Source organism: Falco punctatus (assembly GCF_963210335.1).
Source record: "Falco punctatus genome assembly, contig: scaffold_35, whole genome shotgun sequence".
NCBI lineage: Eukaryota > Metazoa > Chordata > Aves > Falconiformes > Falconidae > Falco > Falco punctatus.
The window spans coordinates 705,107-730,333 of NW_027660155.1; the positions used below are offsets into that span (position 1 = coordinate 705,107).

General features: G+C 42.8%; 1 protein-coding gene across 1 annotated transcript in view; it reads left to right on the forward strand.

Moving 5' to 3' along the window:
* Window positions 1–809: 809 nt before the first annotated feature.
* LOC308057760 (ribosome-binding protein 1-like) overlaps window positions 810–25,227 on the forward strand; it is a 33,034-nt gene continuing 8,616 nt past the window's right edge. Inside the window, exon 1 of the mRNA XM_080411812.1 lies at window positions 810–1,375. The gene's annotated coding sequence lies outside the window, so the exon portion shown is untranslated. The remainder of the gene's footprint in view (window positions 1,376–25,227) is intronic.

Sequence of the window (25,227 nt, forward strand, 5' to 3'; positions counted from 1 at the left end):
CCATCACTTCAAAAATTCACCAGTAGCAGATAAAACCACAGCATCAGACTAAACTACACCTTAACTGCTGATTCAAATAAAGGCATTCTCTTCAGATATGCCTAATGCTTACAAATAATTTTGGCTGGCTTTGATCAAAAAACTATTATTACAATAATGATCAAAAATAATAATCCCGTTTGCAAAATGCCTTTAAGCCAGCCTCCTAGTCCCAACCAATTTCCACATTCAGAATACAGCATAAATACAGAATACAGAATAAATTATCTCCATCAAGGCAAAAAGGCTTAATTTTAAACACAGAGATGTTTGCTAGTTCAAGGCAGAAACCCATTTCTTGTAGAGGACATCTGAAGCACTTTTTTTTTTTTGGGGGGGGTGGGTTTGTAATCAATTCCGTATTTTTCCTTGAGAAGCTTAAGCTGTTCCTCTTGTTTCAGGAGTGTTTCCAACTCTGATTTGTCGAATAGGTCCGTATTTCCCAAACATATCGTACATTTCCTCCGCTGTGATTTTATACGGCAGGTTCCGAATATAGAGGATCCGATTGACCTCTGGGGGCAGCCAGATGTTAGCTCGCTTGGCCGCTTGCATCGCCATGGTGCCGATCGGAGGGGGGGGGGGGGGCGGGGGGGGGTGCCGCCTTGGAGAGAAACCGCAACCGGGAAGGGGCCTGCCGGGCTGTGCGCCGCCGCTCGCCGCTGCCGCGGGGGTCCCGGATGCTATCCCATACGCTAATAACCCGGGTAATTCCTTTTTACAATCTATGTCCTGCATGCTCCGCTTTTCTAAAAAGCATATGAGTACGTTACTTGTCTCTCCATACCTTCGTCAGCGCTGTTGCAGCCTTTGCGAGACTTCGGCGACGCGTGGCCGGCGGGACCCTCTGTAGGTGCTCCCGGGCGCGGGGACTGTGCCCTTCTGCCTCCTGCGCTGCTTTCAGGACCGGTACCCGAATCTCCGTTGAACCGTGGCTCGCAGGTTCAGCCCTCTCTAGGGTCCCTGTTTGGGCGCCATTTGTCGCGACGGAGGGAAGACACAGTCACTCAATATGAGTGATCAGCAGACTTCGTTTATTGTCCCTTACAGTCACCTTTTATGCCTTGTTATAATTAGCTCATACATATTACAAAAGTTAAGCTCATTATTGGTTAGTTGCCTAAATACCAAGTCCACCCCTAGTTTCTCTTCTGTAGTTTTCTGTTCCCACCTGCAACATTCTTTTCCCACCGAAATCTTCCTGTTATTGTGTAACAAGAACAGCCAAAGACAGTGTATTTTGCTTTACTTCAGATAAGCTGAGAGCGATGTGCATTTTTGTCCAGCCAGCTGGACTATGGCTATGAGACCCTTTTCAGCTAGCCAGTTATCCACAGTCAGTCCGGTGTTTTCATGGCTGTGCGCACAGGTTGGAAACAGCAGGAGAGCTTGGGAGTATGACTGCAATACCAGTAAGGACACTTCTCTTCACGGCACTGCTCAAGTGGCTCTGGGAATGCAGGACCCTGCTGTTCTCTAATATTTACACACACCTGCAGTCACCAAGAGCCGTAAATGCAGTCTAAAGGCAGCTTGCTTCTTTTGTGTTGGGGGCTTTACTTTCAAACAGGGATGGCAACAAAATCCTACTGTTTCCCTATCCCTGTTCTGCAAAACAACACACACGTGTGCAAGCACATACAGTATGCGGTATGTACAGTAGCACTGCAGGGATTGTCACAGCCTTCCACTTCGCTTATCCTGACCATCCCACGCTTTAAAACATCATTGCAGGTCACAGTGAGCCAAAGGCGTTCTTGCTTGCCACGACTGTAGCTTTGCAGTCTCTTGTGAGCAAAGGCAAGCCCTGAAACAACATTCACCTAGGATGGAAAGCACCCTTTTTCTTCGCAGAACACTTGTCAGTACAAACTTTTTCCAGGACTTTTTTGGGGTGGGAAGAGGCAGGGGTGGCTTACGAAATCTGCACCTCAGAACATTCTTTTCAAATATATGGAAATGTCTGTGTTTCCTGCATTTGGCTTTGGCAGTCTCAAAAGAAAACACACTCCTTGTAAACTTCAAAATAAAGACAGAAAGTTTACTGGTAAATAAGTTACTAAAACAACTGAAATGTCAAACAACTAAAGTACAAAAGAATGACATTAACTTTGAGTATGCAAGACAGCAAGAGAATACAATATGCTTTCCTGACAACAGTTCTTCGGAATAGTGTAACATACTTTTTGAACAAAATAATTAAATGAAGTCATTAAAATGATAGTTTGGTTTGAGGAGTTTTAAATATGAGAGAGGCTTTAGCAGTCCTGTTTTGCATCTGAAATGAAAAGCATGCTATGCTTAAAGTCACCAGCCACACTTTGCTGATTGAGTCTGTATAGCAGTCAGAGTAGAAATGAACTTTTAAATATGTTATTCCAGTTTTATTTCAAAACAATGGATTCCCTTGTTTTCAAAACATTACCTCGGCATTCATTCAACATTTTATGCTACAACATATTTATTTCAGTAGCGATTCAAACATAAAATCAAGCAAGCATAGCACTGGGCATCCACACAAATACACCACCCACTGGCTCATATGCATTCGTTTTGGTTTGCCGCACTTCATAAAGCAGTGTCCCTGATAAGAATAATGTTCATGCCCTAACATTTTTTTTTTTTTTTTTGCAGTATCTAAATGTAAAGTAGTGGTATTTCACACCAAAATTAAACACTGCATTTTTTTACTTACAACTCTGAAAACAAGACTCAAAGCCAGGCAAGGAAGTACTTTTAAGAAAGGTTTTGGAAGGTTACATGCTTCTCAACTATGCAAAAAAGGTAAACCATTATTTTGTTATGAGAAGCACATGCAAGTCAAGCTTTCACTTGAACTAGACACTTTACAAAATTATTAATAATTACAACTTTTCCCTAACATAAAAAGAAAACCTGAGGGGGCAGTTGAGAATGGACCTTGGATTTTGGTTTGTTCTTTTCTTTTCCCTGGGCTCTATGTCTGAAATGCTGGTCTCCTCCTTTCCAGAGAAAATCTGAATAATTAGAAAAGTGACACAAACACAAATACTATGAAAAAAATAACTAACATTCGCTACCTGTTCTCCAAATAATTGTTTAAACTTATTTTGTAACAAACTGGAATGCAAGGACGTGATTTTTGTCTTACGCTCTCTTTTTTTAATTCAAACACTTGAAAAATATTTAAAAGGTGTCTCTACCATTTCAGACTTCCTCTTGGTGTACATCTAAGTGTCCCTCAATAGGACTTACTCAAAATTAGAAGAAATCAGATGCAACACCACTGTTCTTTATAAAGTACCCACAACAAAAGTAAATAAAGCTTGATTTCTACATTAGAAAGCAGAAAAAAGCACTTCAGTTTGCCTTTAAGATATGGATTTGTGTGTATAAAGAAAACACATCCTCACTTCAAAGTTGGCAAAACTTTGCATTCGTATTGAAGTATTCGTAAATTATGCAAATATTTTAATAAAAAATCTAATTAATAAGCATCTATTTTAATAAAACATCTATTCTTCAAAACAGGTACAAACAACATTAATGTTTTCAGGATTCATCACTTTAAAAGGAAAGAAATAGATTCCAGTGCTACGGTAACCAAAAAAAAAAGACAACCCAAAGGTAAGCCAAAGAGCAGCTTAATTTGTTGTTCCATCTATAATTTACTTCTGGACTCCCCTTCTGGATGCTGTGCCTTTCTTGGCTTTTGGTGAGGTCATCTTCCGCCTTCTGGTAGCTACTGCATCAGCAATTCAAACAACAACAACAAAAAAAGACAAGACTTTCCAAAAAATAACAGAAACAGATCAGAAGAAAATACGTATAGTCTTAAAGAGGACAGATCGACTCAAATCATGCATTTAGTTTTGACGGGGGGGGGGGCAGGTGGACACATGATAGGGACTCAGGAGAATTTACCACAACTTCTGGGCACAACATTTTTTCCTGAAGAACATGTTGTACAATTCAGCTTCTCAAAGGGTAGCATTGCATACCTTGGAGCCAACTTGATAGCTCAGGTCCACTAAAGGATGAAGAATCAGCTCCTCTTCAAAACCTAAACCCCTCCTTCCTCCCCATGCACCAACTTTTAGTTCCGCATTAAGCCGTTTTTGGTGCTCTTTAGCCCTTGTGCTAAGCTGATCCAGCTCCACAATCTGGCAAAGAACTGTTCTTTTGTCTAATAGTTTAGCGAGCTGCAGCATCTTAGAGCATTCGGAATGAAGCTTATACAAGGGGAGGTGGAAGGCACACCGGCAGAAAAGAGGAAGATTTTTGTTTGGCACTGTTGAGCTGTTAAATCAGCTCAGCTATCAGTGCAACTTCACCTACACATTTCAAGCTACTATTTGGCAATATTTTATTAACAAGTGTAACAAACAGTGCCATCTAAGTAAGATTCCTAACAAACTCGGCAGGCAGGTTGTTCAAAAAGACCATACTCAAATGCAGCAATAAAAAACTCCCTGCAGTTTGATTCTTTCCTGCCCACTAACAGGGAAAAGGGGGAAAACCCCAACAAAACACCACAGCTCATTTCTGTAAATCACATTCAACTGTAGTACCTTGAGAAAAAAATATTACTTACCATAAAAATTGCTGCCATTTTCACAAATGCAGTAACAGTAATATGTTTTTCATCTCTTAGCCACAGTATTATTTGGTTTACATTTTTTTTTTATCCTGACTTCTCCCTTGAAGTCAGTATGCCTAACTATTTAAGTTCTTGCTTGTAAAGCTATATGTAACTCTACAGTTCCTGTTAACCTTTTAAGCTGGATTACTGACAAAGAAAAAAAGATAAAATGGAGTTTCATGGAAGTCTGTAAGAAAGAAGCTGCTTGCGTAAGACAACAGCCTTTGAGCCCCCTCCCCACAAACGTTTCGTGTGGGAGAAATGCCAGCTCTATTCCTGAAAACAGGAGAAGTCTTGTGTGGGCAGCACCGAATGAGGACACAAAGCTATTACAAGGAAAGGAGAGAGTTTGTATAAAGCAGCTTAAACTGAATTAGGTTGAAACAGCAATTTAAATGCGGAAGAACTCTATAGGCAAAACCAAACCAGATGGTGTCACTGCACAGCTTGCTTTGAGACTGGAACAAAGTTCAGCAGAGGCATAGAGTCTCACAGGCTCTAGAGGAATTACTAGACAAGTTGACCGTGATATCTGTGTAAACATTATTATAAAGCAACTTTAGAAAAGAAGCCCAGCAGTACCATGTATAGTTTTGGGCTCTATCCTTCAAGAAAGTTCTGAGAAAAATGGAGGTAGGGGAAATACCAGGAGTGGTGATCATGGTTTCTAGCTTTAGGAAAAGATAGATAAATTTGATCTAACCAGTTTATCTGAAGAAAGGAAAAAATTGGAGAGAGATGTGATGTGCAAATGTGTACCACACGTGCAAAAGTTTGCTGCATAAAGCGAGAGCAATTTTCATGTCCACAGTGGATAGGACAACTAATAAGCTTAAGGGAAATTTGTATTAGCTACTAAAGCTATCAAAAGAAGATACTCAGCCTTATGAAATCCTTTTTAGTAGTAAGGACAGTAAAGTATTACAAGTGGTGTTGACCGGGGCTGTTTTAAAACCTTAATCATAGAGGTTTTAACAGAAAATATTGGCACCCGTGTAGAGAGATAAGCCTGTCCTTAGGCTGGTGTATAGAGCAGGTGACCTCTTGTCGTCCCTTCTCCTCCTGTTCTCCAAATCTACATACACTGTTCTAGAAACACACATAAGTGTTATAAGTAAAAGAAATAAAACTGTACTTGAACCAAAAAATGAGAGTTTTTATGAAATGACAGAAGTTCCTTTGGTAAAAATAAGCAGACACAGGAGTCCCCAAGTTTCCCACTCAGCTGCCTGTTCTGATGGAAATGAAGACAGTGAGAGATTCTGAGCAAGAAAATGCAGCTAATGAGCAGATGAAATCAGGTATGATTTAGGTGATAATGGTGACTTCTAGGTTACATCACAGGCTAGCATATTTGAAAACATACATTTTTAGTCATACTGATTTTTAGACTCTAGGCAAACATCAGTAAGTGAAAAATCTCTATTGCAGGCGTGCTGGAGGTTAGCAGCTGCATCACTTGCATATGCTGAATTTACACCTGACAGAGACTGAGTACATGCCAGTCTCTGTGTAATGGCTGAAGAGTTCCAGGAATTCTAGTTAATACAAGCTCTTGAACTGATCATCATTAAAAAGCACACCTAATACCTTTCACCCTCAAAAGAAGCATATGCATCCAAGTACATTGATCACACACCACCAGGTTTCCTTTCTTTAAAAAAAATAACCTAATGTGTGTTTACACATGTGTATAATCTGACGCATACACTCTGCTGTATGTTTATCTCTTTAAGAAATAAAGGTCAACAGACTGGGAGTGTTGGACCAGGCGCTGAAGAATTCTCAAGTGGTTTCTGGAAGAGATGTTCTCTAGACTCCACATAGATGGAGATAGATCATCATTTCTGTATAGATACCCAGTGTGCTACAGCAGGACACCTATGACAGAACCGACGTTTCTTTAATGCTGGTAACTTCATGCCACGTACACTGAACTGCCACAGTTAAGCTGAGAAGCGATGAAGTAGGAATGAGAGGATCGCTATGACCTAACACAACTCTCCCTAGTCAACTAGATATGATCTTACATATGTCACTAGATCAGATAAATTAATCCAAGAATATGTTTTGTTCATAGTGTAAGTAACTAGTTGTGGACTTGTAACCTCCAGAGGAGACAAATTTAGGACACTGTTCTTCAAAATTCCTCCATTGACCACAGCGTCACTTTTTACTTGCAAAATGTGTTTCAGTCATATTTCAGTTGTCTCTGATGGTACCAAATAACCAAGTCATGTTGCTGGATGGCTCCATAAGAGACTCTTTTCCTTCAACAGCCCCTTAAAAGGGTTCTACAATCATCAAACTGAAAAGGGAAAGCAAGAGAATAGAGCCCATACAACTGCTATTTACATATGGAAGGAGTAAGGAAATGAGTAGCATTGGAAGCTGAAAGACTACACTCAGCGTCCAGCTGCAGACATCAAATGGGAACAGAAGCCAGGCTGTGCAGCATTTGAGGAGAGTTAAGCATCACACTAGTCTACCATTCCCAAACCAGTTTGGGCAGTTTGAATACGGTACCAAGGAAGAGCTACTTTTCTTTTAAGATAAAATAAGGCAGAGTATGTAGTCCTCTGACAAACCCTTTCCCAGCTTGGCCAGGGAACACTGCACAGCTGATAAACCTTGTAGTATAACACTTCCTAACCAAGAAACCTTCAGTACTTTAAAGGCTGTTGAAGGAACTGCAAGGGCAACACACAGTAGTTTTGCTTATTTGGCATTCTCTCAGCAGTTCTTTTCCTCTAAAAAAAAACCCCAGAAGTATGATTCAGAAAAAAAGAACAGAGAGACCAGAAGAATGCAAATATGGATGGGAACTCCAGGAAATATGATTGCGGGGTGGGGATGAGAGAGGGAAAAGTAAGTTTGAAGAGTTATGGGATGGGATTTGGCTTTCGGTGCTCTGTTCCTTCAAGCCCTCTGTTTCCTGCAACAAATGAAGCTGACATGTTTCAGTATTATCATATGGAAAAAGATCAGGACACAAGAACATATTGTTTGATGACTTTATGCCTGTGTATTTCCTAAAGATAACATCGAATCCATGAGTGCTGTTTTAAAAATTTTAATATAGAATTGTTCCAGATAAAACTGACTTACTTCCATTTGTAAAAATTGCTTTACTGAAGACATTCCAAAACACAATTGTACGTACACATATAAATCAGCAGTTCCACACAGCATGCGTTTAAAATATCCCTCTTCACCTCCACAAAGCAATCTGAAGGAGGAACAAAAGTTTAATTCAAATATATTACTTGCAATCTTGGAAAAGGTTAGTACCCTGTAAAAATCTGAGTCACTGCAGTACAATTTTTCTTTCTTTACTGTAGAAAAATTTCACTTGCAAATTTTATATCCGAGTTTGAATTGCAACACTTGTTCAGCGTACTGCAACACATCTTCAGGTTACATACAAACAACAAAAAAGCAGACATCACATTCATGCTTAAATGATTTAGTTCTACATGTAAAGTCATTATACAAAACCTTAAACCATGAAAAAAATTCCTCAGAAGGTTTTTTGTTTTGTTTCTTTTGTTTTAACACTTTTTTATTAGCAGCAAACACAAGACAATCCTGTGAAGTGTAACAAGGAACTTAAATGTATTTACATTTTAAATGTGTTTAAATGCTAGAAGCATTCTGAAGACATTGTATAGAAAGAAACTTAAAATACAAAGGAAGACAAAGTACAAAACTGTTCTAGAGACAGGAGTAAACAGGAACACTCTCATACTTTACACCTTGGACATTAATGTTGCCCCTTTATTATGAGTGGCACACGTTCAAGGTGCTTTTCAGCGAATGTGCCACTTGCAAATTGTCATGGAAAACCATTATTCAGGAAGAACCACAAAGATACATTTGTTCTGTACCTAATTTACTTTAACCTTCCTACCCACAATACTTCAGGAGCTTTATACTTTAAAAGCACTTTCTACCACCCCTCTTCTACTTTAAGTAGCTTTTGAAGATCCTCAAACAATTTTGGGGCGGGCCATAAAAAGACAGATCACTTCATATCATGTTTGAATATACTTAATGAAAAATACAGAAGCAAGTTTGTCGATATTTCTGAGAACTAAGCACAACATTTCTCTGCTTTAAAACCTAAATCTTGCTGTTAATTTCTAGATACAACATAGCAGCACATGCTTTTAATTTTAACTTCTAAAACCATATCTGGTAACTCTCATACTAGAACACTGAACCTGCAGCGTTCCTGAGGCAGGGAAGGGAAGGCTAAGAATGGCACAGAAAGGGACAGAACTTTAGGTGACTAGTCAGAGAAACAGATACGCTGTTGTAAAACTGCTATCCACTTACTCCTGGAGCGTGTTACTAATAATAGTATCAACTCCTTCACAAGAAGGAAAAGATGAATAACAGACAATTAGAACTACTGTACAGCTACAGGTTTTGTTGGAAATGTCTGTATTAGGGTATAAAATTAAGAGGTAAAAAAATACTACCTATAATGTGAGCATTGGTGTGGAGTAGAAAGACAAGTAACAAGCGGCGCCATAAACAAGCTCAGAAAACCCGTATGATTTGCCTTCTCCTAAAGCTTGATGATAAGGCCAATAATTCTTTAAATATAAAAATGAGCCTAAGTGTAGATTTAATCCAACCTTAAGGAATAAATCTTGCTTGAATAAAGAAGCCATGCAATGTAAATAAACAAAGCTAAGTGCCTGTTAGTTGAGTAATACTAATAAACATCCCTTTTGGAATGCCTTCTAACCAGCCCATCAGTATAACCGTTTTTACATTGGAGCTTTTTACACAGTTTTTATTTAGACTGCAAGAGTAACCACAGACCCCAGTTAAGGCCTTACCATGCTAGATGCTATTCAGCAATGCAGACATGCACAATTCCTACCCTGAGAAGCACTGACTATTAAAAAAAAAAGTCCTTTAAAGAAATACGGTACTTTCGTTGTCATGATTACTTTAGTATTTCTCTATACTGCAAAATTGTTTTAAAAAAATGCACAACAGAAAATAAAAAAGGCTGGTATTAAAAAAATCCTATTCTAAAAAAATTCTGTATTTAAAAATTCCCATTAAACTCTTCCAGCATTTATGCCATTTTCACCAAAGCTCCCTACACTAGCTTCCTATTCCATGCAAACTGATTAAAAATAAGCATATGAGTCTTATTAATATTACACAGTACAACCCTGCAGAAGCGTTGCTGGGTATGTACAGTGTATATCAAAATCTGGTATTCTGCTTTAATAGTATCTATCATCACTTATAAGCCTGTATTATTTTTACTATTATACATGAAGGCAGCTGATACAGAAAATAGGGCTGTGACAGCATGAAAAAAACTTCATTTAAATAAGAATAATTTCTTCTGATAGCATTTTTCCTGGTGGACAAACAGTGACTAATATAATACTTCAACATCATCCATATTACCTTTAAAAGATACCTCTTAAAATTCCACCTTTCAGGAAAGAATATGGGTTCCAGTTATCACGGGGGGGGGGGGGGGGGGGGGGAAGAGGAAACTGATAACATGCTAATTTAAACAAAAACCAGTATCAGAATTCCACAAAATGTTGTGCATCTTATTTTGGAAGTACAACAGAGCTTGTTTCTTGAGAGCTTTCTAGAATTCTGTGTCTAGAGAGTCTAACACTCTTGCTCAACAGCTCCAGAAACACTGATGGCCAACAGGACTGAAGAAGATGGCCTTCAGGGGACGCATCTGTGCGGCCACCCTTAGGCTGAGAGCAACCGGGGGAGCAGAAGGAAGAAGCAAGAATTCCCAGCTGCCTGTCCTTTCTTTTCTCAGTGCCATTCTTCCTCGCTCCTCCACCAAGCCTGGGGGCTCCCCAGCCTCAGCAGTAGCAGGTTTCATCACTGGCAGAGTCCCTGGAGCCACTGAGCACCCTGGTGTACTCCAAGTGCTGCACAGCTGAGTAGGGTCTGTTTGGGGCAATTGACCTTTTGACTGGGTTAGACAAACTGCACGGTCAGATGCGGTTCGTACTGAGCAGCTGAGCAGCAAGAGGCTGCATGGCCGGCTCTTCTCGCCAGCGCTGGCAAGTCCGATAACTAAATAACTACCCTTCAAGTCCTGCAATTAATAGGTATCCAGAACTTATCCGTTTCACTGGACAGTAAATTTCAGGCTATTTTTTTAGTCACAGAACTAATTACATAACAGAGGAACAAGTCGATGGTAACAGAAACTAGCCAGATTTGGAAACGGAGTTTTAAATATTTCTATAATAGTCATTTTCAAATTATCAAAAGCATCAGAATCATAAGAGTATGAAACAGTTGCATTTCCCTTCAACAAAGATTTATGAATCATGTAATAAGTGGTAAAGTTTTTAATTCCAAATCTGGAGAGAACCAAATGAGTAAGTGCATGTATCACTTTTCACCTGAAGTAATTTGATATACTTCCCCCACCTTGGTATTCATTCAATTGGGTAGTATAAAAAGGTGAAATTAGAACCATTTCACCTGCAATTCTATTGAACTGGCAAGAGGAGGTTTAAATTTAAGGTTATGTCCCCCACTCCCTTTAAGCACTGGATGCTGAAAATAGATATATAACCTCCCAAATACCTTTGCTTAGTCTGAAAAAACCTTAGCATTTACAAAAAGCTGACACCACCACTTGGATTGCAATTCCTCAAGTTCTTCTTCATCTCTATCCATGACAATTTCAATCTACCATCCCAGGAAAAGAGAAGTCTAATATATAATACATAATATAAAATGAAAGTACATTCTGCTCATGTGTATCAAATCACAACCCGAATATAGTCAGCCATATCTAGTAATTTGTTATAAAGTCTTAAATAAAATCAAAAATGCTAAAACTATGAACAAGCATCGGCCTCTTCTCAAATAATTCATTTTTCCTTGAAAGAAAGCATAATCTAATTAACACTTTTTCAGTCACTGGTAGACTAGAAAATTCATAATAAATGGAAGTCAACAATACAAAAGGCATTCAAGTAAAAAAAATTAATCACTGATTATAATGATCAGAATTCTATAATGTGAACAGCTGAAAATGACCAGAGCAGTGTCACCTCCTGGAACATTAGCTTAATTACTTGTACTTTGTACTATACTGTTTGAATAAATACATTAGCGTAAATCCATAACTCACCGATATTATTACTGTCTTTGAAATGCTACATCTTCCTGTATAATGCCATACTCCTTCACCAAACCTTTTTTAAACAAGTGGGTTTGTTTTGGGGTAGACTCCAGTGCTACTGCTTTACTATTTTTAGACTACTTGAACATGGACAACACCTGGTCTTGTACTTAATAGTCTGAATCAAAAACCTAACCCTAACCCCGGGTGGAGGGGGTGGGGGGTGCAGGGTGCAGTTCCTGCTAACACAGGTTTAATTACCTTAAAAGGTCCCCTTAAAATTAGAGGCTGTTGGCGTATGGTTCACTCCGCTTCTCTGAGAGCAACACTCACTACAAACAATCCTTTTTCCCAATTAGAGTACCGTTTCTCAGCATCCCTAAAGCTCCTGGAGTAAAATCTGATCGGGCGGGCAGGACCTTCTGGTCCTTTTTGCCAAAGATGAACGGACAATCCTGAGTGTGCAAACCCCCACTCAATCTGGACAGGTCAGTGGGGTGAACAGGACCCAAAGCCCGGTGGGTGTTTGCTTCAGACACCAAAAGCTGTAACGCTTCATCGTGGGCCGGAGCCCATTCCCAAGCTGCTCCTTTTCGCAGCAGGTCATATAAGAGTCGTGCAATTATTGCAAAGTCTGGGATGTGTCTTCTCCAGAAGAACAATAAGCGTGAGGCATGCTGCAGCTCCTTTTTATTTCTGGAATTTTTACCTGCTCTAGTGTTGAGAGGGTGTCCTGAGGAATACAGGCTGAACCTCCTCTCCACCATATCCCTCAAAATTTCACTTCCTTTGCAGCAGTTTGTATCTTTCCCTCTGGTACCTGGAGTCCCAGAGACTCTAAGTGCTGTACAATCTTTCCTTGTGTCACCTGTACTGGAATAATTTCATCCCCTCCTATCAAAACATCATCGATGTATTGATAAACTCTAACTCCCAGTTCTGGGAGAATTTGGGCTCATTCTCGTGCCGAAGCATGATGTGCTAAGGTGGGAGAATGTTTATATCCCTGAGGGAGGCGAGTGAAGCTGTACTGCTGTCCCTCCCATGTGAAAGCAAAACGATCACGGTCCTCCTCTTGCTGGGGACCCATGACAAACATCTCTTTCGCATCAGCTGTGGCCATCACCGCATGAGCCTGCTCCTGAACGAGTGAGATGCGCTCAGCTCCGTTAGGCACCGCTGCTGCCAAGGGACCAGTGTCTGCATTAAGTCGACGATCATCTACAGTCAGTCTCCACTTCCCATTTGATTTACCAACTGGCCACACTGGGGAATTGTATGGGGAGCGGGTGAATGTTAAAATGTCCTGGTGTTTAAGATCCTCAGTCACAGGAGCTATCCCCTCCGGGCCCCTAACGGCAAGGGACAGGCTGTCACATCAGTCATCCTGGAAGGGGGGAGCGTAGGTGCTGCTTGCAACAGGCGCACTTCTGCCCAGGACGTTTCAGCTAATTCTCTGATCTGAGGAGTGCCAAAGGACCATGCATTCCCCTGGGTATCATACCACTGCCTGCCCTTCAGCACATCTATGCCCAAAAGATTTGTTGGGAAAGGGCCTTTTGCAGCCTGGGTGTTACCTGGGTCTGCCTCCCCAGGCATCCATAATGTTACCAAGGCCACAGGGACCGACTGAGTTTTCCCTAAAGCATTTAGGACAATTGGGGTTTTAGGCAAAGTCAGAATTCCACATTGCTCTGCCTCACTCTGCGTCAGTGCAGTGATTTGTGCTCCTGTGTCAGTACTGGTTTTTTCTGTGTTCCAACGGCCACTGTAATCATTAAATCTCCTCTCAAATTTAAGGTGAGTTGCCTAATAAACATTCACCCTCCCTTCCCCCCCCACCTTCGGGGGATGGAGGATAGTTTCTTTACTTCATCAGCTTTTTCCCCGATGCCTATTGATGGTGGGGCACTAGGGGGTGGCTTGAAACTAACTTTGTGCCCTGACCATGTCTGTACAGATTTCTCCAGTCTCTGGGTCGGGAGCCCATCCATTAGATCCCAGTGAATACCTCTCTGGAGCCCCAGCTGCCACCAGTCCTGCCGGCTTAGGGGTCTCCCTCCCCCAGGATCAGTACATCGGACCGATTTAGAATTCTGACTTCCCTGAGCCTGTGCTAAGCGTCCCTCAGCTTTTCCCGCAGTTCTGCGGCTCTCGTTTCAGGTCTTTGCCAGGACCTACCAACGGGACCGTATTTTGTCCCAGAGTTAATTAGCTGTTGAGCAATTTCCCCTCACATAACTCTGCCTGATATGGGGGTATTTTGTATTTTCCCCTGTAGCTGGATCCCAGTGGGTTTTAAAGAATCAGGAAGTCCTGGAATTAGAGGAGTCATCCCTTCTGGGTCCACAGGCACCATCATGGGGGAGCCCTGGCGAGATTCAAGCCTCCTGCCATACATCATCTGCAGACAAGCTGCCTTTTGTACACTTCCTACCAGCTGATCCACCTCACCTGTTACGGCTAGGGGGTCTCCCCTTCCAGAGGGTTCACTCCCCCGGCCCAATACGCTGCCCTCTGCGTTAATGACCATGGGGCCTGATGGTTGCCAGCAGTTAAAAACACACCTGGGCCCCAGGATCCTTCTGCTTCCTTCTCTGACAACAAAATCCCATCCCCTCCTGACAAGGACACTTTCCAAACATGTTCTGTTTCAGATTCTTTTGGAGTCTTTGCAAAATCCTTCCTTAATTTTACTAACTCAGTTGCTGTAAACGGAGCCTCTTTAATAACCATTTGGGCACAATTTGGGCACAAGTGTCGTTGTCTGTCTCATACAAACACTCAGTCTTAACCGGGGGATACATGTGAGGAGGGTTTTCTGCTGCCTCTTTTTCCCCCTGGGCCTGTATTTGTCTAATCCCTTTCTCTGTTAACTTCAACTCCACCTCCCCAAACGAGTCACTTTGTTTCCACAATTCTTCTCTTAATGTGTCTTTTAACAAAGCGTTCTGGTTTCTCTCCTGCTCTAATAGCTGTTTGGTCTTTTCTAACTGCTCTGGCAGTGTTTTAACTGCCATTTTCAAGGAATCTACCATGGCATCATCTTGACACAATCTTTGGCTCCTATCTTCTATGGCTGCTGCAAACTTGCCCCTAAAACTGCACAAATTACGGATTTTTCCCTTGCCAGGCCTAACTTTAGCTTCCTTCTGCAATATCGTGATCCTATCCACTATACTCTGCGGTTGGAACCACTGATTTTTTGCCCATTCTCGCCCTCAGGCAGCTGGGCGAGCATGATAGGTGCCCAAAAGTCATCCAGTTTATAGAAATCTTCGCCCCGTACTTCAGTGGGGGAAACATCATGAACATCTGTAGAAGTGTGGGCACACGCTTCACCAAAGAGGGGTTATTTCATCCTGAGAGGGCCTCACTGTAAATTCTCTTACCACTTCCCACCCCTGCCGCCGCCCTTCACTCTCAGGAGGTCACACTTGTAAACTTCTGCAGAGACTCATCTCTTGTTCAATTCGATCGCTTTGTCCTTCGGCTGTTTTCCTCACGGGCAAACAGAACCGCGGATCCAGACTCCGCACTCACTTCGCACCAAGGCACGTCTCAGGCGCACACACACACACACACACACACACAGAGACACACACACAGACACAGACACAGACAGAGATACACAGACACAGACACAGACACACACACACACACAGACACAGACACACAGAGATATACAGACACACACACAGACACACACACACACAGACACAGACACACACACACACACAGATACACAGACACACACACAGACACACACACACAGAGACACACACACACAGACACACACACAGAGATACACAGACACACACAGACACACACACACAGATACACACAGACACACAGAGACACGGACACACACACACGCGTGCGCACACACACACACACAGACAGACACAGAGTCAAGAGCCAAGGAACTTTATTTGCCTAACAATAAATCTGCAAATGCAAAGGGAGAGAGCGCGAGAGCTAAAGTGAGAGAAAGGAAGGAAAGAAATAAGGGAAGAAAAAGAAAGAGTTCAAGGCAATAGCCACCACCCCGGAGTGCAGCGTCCCAACGGTCTGATTCGTTCCCCAGTCCGGTGGGGGAACGTTCTGTCCCATGTTAGCTGGTTCCATTTTTTATGGAGTTGCTACAAGCTGTTCTGCTACACCACACCTTCCACCCGGCAATGGTGTACGTGCCCAACACTCCTCAGGGGCCTCTGGGCACCCTGACCCCCTGACCCCAAGTCTGGGCACGTGCACAGGGGTTTGGTTGGGTTGTGCAGGATCAGCCTCCCCCGTTGCTCCATGGCGTCCGTCGGTTTCCTCCTTTAACAATGTATAGACCGATCTCTGCGGTGGCAGCGGTGTTACCCTCCTGCCTTAAATCCCTTCTGTGCCGGTGGTGTTATCTTCCTGCCTTAACAATGTACAGATCGTTCCCCGTGGGGATGGCATGAGTCTCCTGCCATAGCAATGCTGAGACAACACATCTGCTGTGGCGATGGTGGGTCTCAGCAGCACAGTCTCTTACACCCAGTCAGAAGGGGTATCTTGAAATTTAATCTACGGCCCAATATGCTTTTAAAAATTATGACATTAAATTATAGTCTTGTGAATTTACAGTAACTTTTAATCCATAGTGGATAGCTAGATCCCTGTATGTATGTGGTGGAAAGAAAGCACTCAGGAAGAGTATTTGATGCATTATTGAATTATAACCACCCTGAAACTATTTTCATTGAATCAAACCTGTAGTGCAGTCCAGCTAAAAAATAGGTCATCCCTGAAAGTTAATATTTTTTATGTCATTAATTTACTTTGATTCATTTCAATAAAGCAGGAAAAATAAATGGGATTGAAACCAGAATGTGGACATAGAGTGATGGCCTTGTATTAGTGATACTAAAACAGAAAGCTAGAGGATATCAGTCCCCGGAGGAGGAAGAGCCTAGGGTGGAAGCTCAGCAGGTGTGAAGGCTGCGGATGTATCTTGACTCCAGGTGAACCCACACTGCAGCCAGCGTAGCAAAAGTGTTGAAAGTGGTGAAAAGGTAAAACAGAGAGGAAATGAAGTAGAGCTGAATTTTGGGGAGGAAAAGTTATTTCTGATGCTGAGGAGGTACGAAAGAGGACTGGAATGGAAAAAGAGCACCACAGATTACCGTTGTGTGCGGAGTGGGGGAATGCCAGTCAGTGGGTGTCAGCTGGCTGGGGCAAAGGATCTCTGCCGATTCCCACTGGTTGTAGAGACGTAGCAAAGCAAATGTCTCCTGGGAGATGAGGAGTAGTATTGTCTACAAAAAGCCTGTGCTTTACTCTTTCTGATGGAAAAGTTCCCTCAACAAAAAAAAAAGTAACTCCCTTTTCAGACTTGAAGGCATTTACAGTGGTTCTGCCCACTGTGGCTGGATGGCTGAGCTGGTTCCTTGCGGCACGTGAAGAGCCCTGCTGAGATAGGAAAAGGGTCATCATAGTCCATAGTGCTCTTGGAAACTGTCTTTTCCTGCAAAAAGCCTAGATTAAAGATTCAATAAATAACAGGCGATGTTCCCTAAAATCCAGTGAGTCCTTGCAGAGTCATAAACCAATTTTCCCAAAATGAGTAGGGCAGAGAAAGGTGATGCTAAGGACAAGAAGAAGTAATGCTGAATTGGAGGTAATTGTCATATTCCATTAAGTTTTCTGCATTGCCCTAGGCTGGTCACTTCCTCCTTTTGTTTGTTTAATAGAGATCATGGAGTGAAAGGACAAGTCTTGATGAGTACTGGAAAAGGATGCCTCCAGCGAAATGACTGACTTGTCTTATAAAAAGATGAGTTACATTCATTTGTTGTGCATGAAGCAATGCAGGAGCCATCTTCTGTGGTCCAAGGGCAACGTCCCTAGTTGCAGTCCATGTGAAGTGCCTCCATGTCCACGTATTTGCAACCAAAGTTCTTCAAATACTGCATGGCCTATTGGATTGAAAGAACATGGATTCTGTTTTGAGGACTTACTCTAACAGTGGAGAATTTCTGTATGACTCAACCTCTGCTATCAACTATAGCCTGTCATCCTTAGTTCCTGGAGCATTTATTCTTCAATCCGTTTTATAAGTAAAGCAGCTGAGAGACACATTAAACACACTGTGCTAGAGCTGAAGGTACAGTACAGGTGGTTCGTATGATTTCTCATGGCCACTGCTGTACTACTTTCATAGCAAATGTGGTAACATAATTCCACCTCTGAGTCTCTCCTGCAGGAATCTGCGCTCTGCTAAGAATTTTATTCTGCAGATTCACACAGAAATGATCCTAAATGCCAGGGTTGAGTTCTCTGTGCATTGTTAAGAAAGAATTTAATTAATTCCACAGTTAATATGACAAATACCAAGCCATGAGCTGTTGTTCCTTTAGGAATTAAATGACAACAATGATGAAGGCACTTCTGAAGAAAGTAGAAGCCTTGATTGAAGAGACTTGGAAACTACGAATGTGAGTCACGCCAGTGAAACGTCAGGACGGTTTGTGCTTGCCAGTTATATTTGGTCTGTGGTGCATTTTGGCACCTGTGCATGCAACTCCACTAATTTTTACTATTTGTGTCCTTATTTCTGCTTTCTAGCTGGGGAAACGGCAGTTCCTTGATTAGAATCACAAAAGTAAATCTGTGGATTGTTCTTATTTTAAGTGGAAAAGAGTTCTTCAGTCACGGTAAAGATCCAGTAAAGCTGTGTCACGTAAATCAGTCTTTGCTTCCCTGTTGCTTAAATAATAAGACATACTTCATATATCGGGTGTGCACAGACAAACCGCAAAACCTAGATGTGCCAGAAGGCGCTATCTGTGTGGGCCAAGCCTTGAGGGAGGGAGGGAAAACTTGTACCAGGCTTAGGTTAAAAACATATGACAGAAGAGAGCAAAGAGCCGGGCATTTGTCCTGGAAGTCCTGTTCCAACAGCCTCTTCCAGTGTGCTATATTCTGTCCTGGGGACCTTTTCTGGGGCCTTTTTTTTTGTAGTAGTGTTTAGTTATGGCAGAAATGCTGACATTTCTTCCGGTAGCAATGTTGTCCCTGAAGAAAATAAAAGCTTCACTGGCAAAGGTGGAAATCAAAGCTGAAAACACAATAGCATTCAGACTTTTGCCAAGAATTACTTGCCAGCACTAAGGGCCTGACCTCACCCAGGCGGTAATACCTTCCGTCCTGGAGCCTTGCAGAACGTTCCAGAAACTCTGGAACTTGAGTGGAACAACGTGCTGCTGCCGTTCAGCTTTACATCAGGCACGGTGCTGCTGAACGCCAAGAAATTTCACTCAGTGCTGAACTCCTTGTCTGCTACCTGCACTTTTTGATAAAAGGTGTTCATTACTCAAGGGAGCACAAGGGCATGTGCATACGCTGGTTTTGTCCACCAAAACAGCTTTACTGGCTGTCCCACCATCATCTTTTTGTTTTGTACTTTAGTTTTATCTTTAGTGCCAATTTTCTCAGCAGTGATTACAGTGCTCTGCATAGAAACAAGCGGAGATTATACAGGCGGAGAAATGAAAGAAGCTGGATTTGAAGTAGTGAAATCCACAAAAAGCAGGAGCAAGCAGAACACAAACCTGTTGAATGTGGACAAAGTCAGGTTTTAGAGCAGTGCCCATTATAGGGAAGTTTTCTCTAACACAGATACAATTATTGTGCATGCCATTCATATTACAAGAAATACTGAGTAATTGTGAGAAAACATTCCCTACCAAGAAATATTTTAGGGCACTAGAATTTCATATGGAAGCTTTCTATCATAAAATGTTATTTTAAAATGTTGGTTCTTGCTTTGGACTTTTGCGCTTAAGTCTTTTGGAACTCTCACTTGTATAATTTCAGACTTCAGCTCTGCTTATGATGCAGATGGAAACCTACCTGTGTGCAGATGAATGCTGTGACGTTTCTGTGAAGCGGCCAGAGTTGCAGGTGGCATATGGCAAGAATCTGCAGTATTTGCACTGATGGAACATGCAGGTGACGTAGTGCCCTCAGATACAGGGGACAGATTGTCAAAATTGCATTTAAAGCAACATGCATGCAGAAGACCAGGAAAAAACATGCAACAGTGAAAACCTATTTACAACCATTTCAAACCCATTCACAGCATTTCCAACGAATATAACCGGTTCTTGCCAAGTGCCACTTAAATACCACTTCATCTATACCATTTCATGCACACAGACCAGGTTTGGGGGGGTTCTGTTCTGCAGCAAGTTGCAGTGCCGAGCAGAAGCCAGGGCAGGAAGCGATTATGGCTAAAGAGCCGATGCTGATTGGAAGTGTGTGATGCTGCAGAGGAAATGTAACACCTAGAACCTCAGCTAGTCTGGACATCGATTTCAAAACCAGGGCACATTAAGATGTAAACAGTCAATAGGACCGGGGCCCACCTTTCTCCTAACAATCAGGTCATTAGCAGTAGGAGTGTGCAGAATGATTTCCATGATTAAACTGCAAGTGCAAAATGCATGGAAGTGCGTACTCATCAACGCTGAGCGGAAACGGCCTTGCTTTTTGCCATGTTTCTTCTCCTGCTTGTTCTAATTCATCCTGGATACAAGAGTCAGGCGTAAGGGCAGCTTATGTCTAGCAAGTGCAAAGAGGCCTTTGAAAAGGCTTAAGATTCTTCTGTGTAACTATACTGGGGAAGCATTGTGAAGAATTGTGCTTCTGATTTTCAAGGTCACTTCCCCGAAAAGTCATCAGCTCGCGTTCAATTAAAATTGCCAGGATCTGAGTGGAAAGTGTCTCTGATGAGAAATGGAAGAGAATTCAAATATTTGGTAGAGTTAGCTATTGTTATAATGTAAGTGATGATTGTTATATGGGTGAAGGGGACAGCTTCCTTTTTATCTAGAGGTTAACATCTGGCGTAGTTTATAGTATCCATTCAGTAATATTGAGTGTTATCTAACTTCTGATTCCACCATTTTTTAGAAGTCCGGTCAGTGTAGAAAGCAGTAAGAAAGACAAACTTCAACCTGGGAGCCCTTTTTTTTTTTTTTTGGTAAGATGTGTATGATGCTCTACAATCACATTGTGTATGTCAGCAGTTTTGCTTTTCTGCAAAGTGCACGTGCCAGCAGAATTACTCATAGCTGAAAGGGAATTGCCAGGCTACCCTACTGCTAATGCCATGCTTCAACACACAGATGTACCCAGGGCAATGCCCTTCATCACCCTGGGCCTTTGAGCAGCTGAGCGTTATTGATGAAAGCACTGAAGTTTCCCTGCACTCTTCCATGTACCATCTGAGCCATAGTAACTTATTAAAGTGAAAAACTTCTAGAATGACAAAGGTTCTACTACAGCACCAAGAAAGGCTTAATCAGTGAAGATAATCTAGACATAAGGACGTTCAGGTAAATTGCAAAAGCCAGTGATCCATCGTTTTACCCCTGCACTTCTGGTGCATACTTTTCTCTTGTTTGCTCCTGTCTGTATGCCCGTAACATCGACACATCTTGCCTTCCATGTCCAAAATGAAAGCTGGTCTTTCTCACAGTGGCTCGGGCCCCTCATAGGACAGATGGCAAAATACAGGTGCAGGATTTTGTTGCAGGGATGAAGCTGGAATGCAATACAGCCAGTCATTTATAAGGCGAAGATTAAATTCAGCCCATGTTCAAAGTAATTTCTTCCTTGCCCCCAAATAGATGAGTCAAAAAATCCCCCACGTATGTCCTTTTCTTGATGGGAGAAAGCTCAGTGCCATTGTGGATGCCAAGAAACAAGCCAGGTTTTAAATCCCAGTTTCTCTGAGATATTGATGTATTTCTGGGAAGCAGCCCTGCAACTCCTGAAAATTAGAGGGCAGCACAAAACAGAGTTTATGAACAGTAAATACAAAGACACATTGTTGATGAGATTGCTCTGAAGAATTATGTGGAAAAGGGAGCTGGAATGGGCCTGTGTGATTTAGGATTCCTTGGTAAATAATTTCTACTGTGGCTACCTAGTTGCTGTGAAAGGACTGTTAGCTTTGTACAGGGTTATTTTTGCCTGGATGCTCCAGAAATAGGTAAGCATGATGCTGTTTCATGAAGAGCCATTAAAGAGGAGCATTTGAGCTGGGTAATAACTGTCTATTCATTCCTGCAACAGGGAACGCAGTTTTATGCACAGGATTTTGATAATACAGCTGGAGGTTAAAAGGTAACTTTCTCTAAGGCTATGGCCAATTGGCACTTCACCAGCCAGAAGGTGACTGGCAGTAGTATTCGTGTAGATGCCACGGGTGTTTATAGATGTGAAGGAAGCTTGCTTGTTTGTTTGTTTGTAAAGGTGCCTGGAGCTCCATTCTACATGAAGGTATTGCTGTAGACATCTGGGGGTGGGCCTGTGAGGTGGGAGCAGAACTTGTACTCAGTTTCTACAAATAGAACAGAATTTGCAAGGAAGATAAAAAGTGAATATTGTCCTTGTTGTTTGTGATACACAGCTGTGCTCAAAAGGCCCAACTAGTGTGTGGTCCAGATTATCCTGAATAAAACATGGACTGTGCTGCTTGTCTTCCTAACAGTCACTGTCCTTGCTGTGCTTATAGCAGTGATTAATAGTAATAACTGATCATTAATAATTCATCATAGTTAATAGGTAGTACAATGATCAGCTATCACAGTAACCTCAGTTAAAGTAGCGCTTATGCTTAGGGAGAGGCGGTACTACCAATGAAAAGCAATTTGCAAATTCAAGGTTGACTGTGTCAAGAAAGACAATTATAAAATCAACTTCATTTGCAGGTGCAAAGAGCCAACACCATCTGCTACTGGCAATATGTAACCAGCGGGCGAGAGGAGGGATAAATCAAACCGATGGTACAGTAAAAGCTGAACAACTGGTTGTCCACCCCTTGTCCTAGGGGCCTTCTCTAGGTACCCTGATACCTCCCAGCACCTGCACCTTGTGCTGCCATGCTGCTGGCTGTCACGTAGAGGAGCTCTGTTTGATGGTGGTTTCCATAGTCTTCTCAAACTAGCTGTGCTAGGAAAAGGCATGCAAAGACGATACAATTATAAGCAGATCAAGAAGTTGTCTTTCACACTGCTATTTCTTTAAGCATTCTGTGATGTTAACCTGTTTTAGAAGTGAAAAGAAATCAGTTAGCCAACAGCAATGTTAAGTTAACAGACACTGGTATGAGGAGAGATTGGGACAGCCAAAGGTCGTCTTGCCGATTTCTTGGGGGTTTATGGGTAAATAACGGGTACAAGTGACACAGTGTGAGAAATCTGACCCACATGCATGCTGGAAGGTGTTGAGGCACTGAGGAGTTAAGTCTTGGGTTACGTGAGAAAAGCTGTTCTGCTTGCCTTCACAAAAGAGACGGGGAGACCGTGGTGCAGGTGGGGTGGGACACGGAATAATACCCTGCTCCAGCTGACCCAGGCCCATCAGAGGAGCTGCCAGCTCTTCAGAGGCCCATCTGCACCAGCTCAGGGGAGCAGAGAGGCCCAAGGGTGGGCGGGAACCCAAACTAAGGACTCAGAGGAAGGGGCTTGCCAAATCCAGTAGGCTGCTAGAGAGATCCACGCTGTGTGTGCCTGTATCTAGCTAGGTATCTCCGTCTGCAGACACATCTGCATGCACGTATCTTTGTATATAGAGCTATACGTGTTTCTGCACTGTCGCATCCTCAACAGCCTGCTGGATTTAGCAGTAGAATGCCTGACACTGTGGTCTGGAGCTGAAGGTGTGATGGATAGGAAAGAAACCAAATCTCATGTTAGAGAAAAAGCTCCACTAATAGGCATAGTTGAAGAGGTGTGGTTTGGTAGTGGGAAACATCTCTTGGCATGCTGGTTGTTCAAAGTCTCATACATTTCTGCCTTGCTTAAGAAAGGCATCCTTTGTCTGAACCCCTTGCTCTGGAGTGCAAGGAACACTGGCAGTGGGGTGCAGGGAGAAGCTGAAATTCCCTTGGTCACATGCAATTTGCCTGCACTGTTTGCATTGTACAGACAAAATGAAAAAAAACCAAAACAACCAACCCTCAGCATGCCCTTGCTGTGTGCGAATAGCGCGTGGTCAGGTACTACGACGCTAGGTAACTGGTCCAGACGCTTAGACAGAAATTATGCAAGACAGACACCTGCACAGAAGATCAGTTCCCTGTTTTATGGAACAGGATACAGCTCTGCTTCAGCATAGTGAGCTCGGGTATCGCCAGATGTGTTAGCAGCACGTCCTGGTTTCAGCTGGGATGGCGTTAATTACCTTCTTAGGGGCTAGCGCAGTGCTGTCTTTTGGCTTTGGTGTGAGGCACTGCAGTTCCTCAGGCCTCGCTAGCAAAAAGGCTGGAGGGGCGCAAGGGCTGGGGAGGGGAGACTGCCAGGTCCGCTGACCCGAACCAACCGCAGAGGTGTTCCATGCCATGGGACGGCACGCCTGCTCTCTGTGTACCTGGGGGCTGGCTGGGCAGGGGGCTTGTTGCCTGGGGACTGGCTGGGCATCAGCCGGTGGGCGGCCAGCAGTTGCGTTGTGCACCACCTGCTCCTTTCTTCCTTTCCCTCTCCCTTTTCATTATAACTATTATTGTCACTGTTGTGGCTATTCTTCCATTTTTATTCTGTTTCAATTATTAAATTGTTCTTACCTCAGCCTTTGAGTTTTGCATTCCTTTCCAGCTCTCCCCATCCCTCTGGCTGAGGGGGGAGCGAGCGAGCGGCTGCGTGGCACTGGGTTACCAGCCGGGGTTAAACCACGACACCGCACCACTTGCAGGGTAGCGGGGGCTGTTTCCAACAAGCAGCAAGGAACAGCCACCCACATTTGAGAGCAGGTTTCTCACTGGCAACCAGAAAACAGACACGTCATCGCTGCAGTGAATGACTGGACTGGGCTTTCCCTCGCTGCTGTGCTCAGTGATGCTCTAACAAAAGTGGGGATGGGGAGACGCCTGCCCTACTTCCTCTAACAAAGGGGCTATTTAAAAAAGAATGAGAAAAGGATGAGAGATATTCCAATGCTATCTAGAGGGAGGGAGTGCTAAGTCTCCTTGCTGGAGAAGATGGGATGGTCACAAGGACATGAATCACCACTCCTTGCTGGAGAAGATCGGATGGTCACGGATGGTCACAAGAACATGAATCACCTACAAACCTGCAAGACCACCACATTCCAGGAAACAGACTGATAAGCTAATTAACATACGAAGCGGGGTTTAGGTAACGAATATGTATAGGCGTTAATTGAATATTCATTTGTTTCATTGTATAAATGTGGGATGGTTCGTCACTTCGGGCATGCACGCTTGTGGAGGAGCGATCCCCCGTGCATCTGCGCGCAATAAACATACCTACTTTATAACTTTCGAGTTATAGAGTCTAATTCCGCACGTCAGCCTCAAAAAGACTGACTGAATTTTGCTCTTTACAACTGAGAAAATTAAGAACAGGAACCAGTTTGT